Below are 2,017 nucleotides of genomic sequence, written 5' to 3' on the forward strand. Positions count from 1 at the left end.
CAGCTTATGTTTTGAATGTATAATTCCAGAACTATGTATCACCCATCTCTCTGTGCTGTTCAGTTCTTTTCGTCCTGCTAAATCTTTTCTGCATCTCTATTTAGATGATTTCTCATTCTTTCCATCTGAGACTGATGGTTATTTCCATGTGGGGATGTTACTAAGAAGACTATATAGGGTCTAGTTAGCAAAAACAGACCATAGAATTTTTTTTAAAGTCTGCCCAGCATTTAAGAAGATATCAACCTGTTCTCCAAGTGTCCAGTCCTATCTCGTGTCTACCAGCTTTTAGCCTTTTTCTTTTTCTAAGTATAAGCTCTCACTTTTCAAATTCTGTGTGACATTTTTAAGGCCACATACATGAACACATTTTCATGTATTCCATACTGCAGTCCTGAAGCAGTAACATGACTACCTGTTGCGGCAAAAAGGCTGCTCCTTGGTCTGATCTGCATCTTCCAGGAAACCTGCTTGGCGGTCTACAATGCATCAAATTTTCCCCTTAGTAAATCTCAGAAAAAGATCACCCATAAGCATACTACAGGGGTATTCTGAGGTTTGACTAGTATTTCAGAGTGCTGTAGATCCTAAGATAAAAGCAGTAAGAAAGTTGAAAAAATAGTATTATTTATTCAACAGACATGCTAGAAATCTCAGAGCTTCCCTAGTCCCTATTTTCTGTCCTATGCATGTAACATAAAACTCTGCAAAATCAGAACTGAGTTCTCTGTAAAGACATTCAGAAAGAAATAAGACCAGCCTCGAAGGGAAGGCCTTGTCATCCATGGTTTATTCTCCTTTTCTTGTTATGGCCGATGGCAGCACCTAGATTAGAGTAGGTGCTCAGCTATGGATTCACTGAAATAATGCTTTAAAAGTATACTAATAAAGAAGAAAAGAGAGAAGAATCAAATAGATGCAATAAAAAATGATAAAGGGGATATCACCACCTATCCCACAGGAATACAAACTACCATCAGAGAATATTATAAACACCTCTACGCAAATAAACTAGAAAATCTAGAAGAAATGGATAAATTCCTGGACACATACACCCTCCCAAGACTAAACCAAGAAGAAGTTGAATCCCTGAATAGACCAAAAATAGGTTCTGAAATTGAGGCTATAGTTAACAGCCTACCAACCAAAAAAAGTCCAGGACCAGAAGGATTCACAGCCAAATTCTACCAGAGGTACAAGGAGGAGCTGGTACTATTCCTTCTGGAACTATTCCAATCAATAGAAAAAGAAGGTATCCTCCCTAAATCATTTTATGAGGCCAGCATCATCCTGATACCAAAGCCTGGCAGAGACACAACAAAAAAAGAGAATTTTAGACCAATACCCTTGATGAACATTGATGCAAAAATCCTCAATAAAATACTGGCAAACCAAATCCAGCAGCACATCAAAAAGCTTATCCAGCATGATCAAGTGGGCTTCATCCCTGGGATGCAAGGCTGGTTCAACATATGCAAATCAATAAATGTAATCCAACATATAAACAGAACCAAAGACAAAAACCACATGATTATCTCAACAGATGCAGAAAAGGCCTTTGACAAAATTCAACAGCCCTTCATGCTAAAAACTCTCCATAAATTAGGTATTGATGGGACGTATCTCAAAATAATAAGAGCTATTTATGACAAACCCACAGCCAATATTATACTGAATGAGCAAAAACTGGAAGCATTCCCTTTGAAAACTGGCACAAGACAGGCATGCCCTCTCTCACCACTCCTATTCAACACAGGAAGACTTGGTGCCCCACTGCTAGTGCCATCACCCAGTCCCAGCCCAGCCAGGGAGCCCAAGGGCCCCACTGCCAGTACTGCTAGAGCCCACCGAGGGCTGCCGGCACACAGCTACAAGCTCCAGCTTTATCTACTCACGCCCTGGACAATGCCCGGAGCCCCAGCAAGTTCCACGTGTCCTTGTCACCCCAGCCCTCCTGCCCCACAGATCCTAAGCTCAGGAGACCCTCTCCAGCCCAGCCTTTGGGGGAAGGCAGCCC

Source organism: Pongo abelii, chromosome 16 (genome assembly GCF_028885655.2).
Source record: "Pongo abelii isolate AG06213 chromosome 16, NHGRI_mPonAbe1-v2.0_pri, whole genome shotgun sequence".
NCBI classification, from domain to species: Eukaryota; Metazoa; Chordata; class Mammalia; order Primates; family Hominidae; genus Pongo; species Pongo abelii.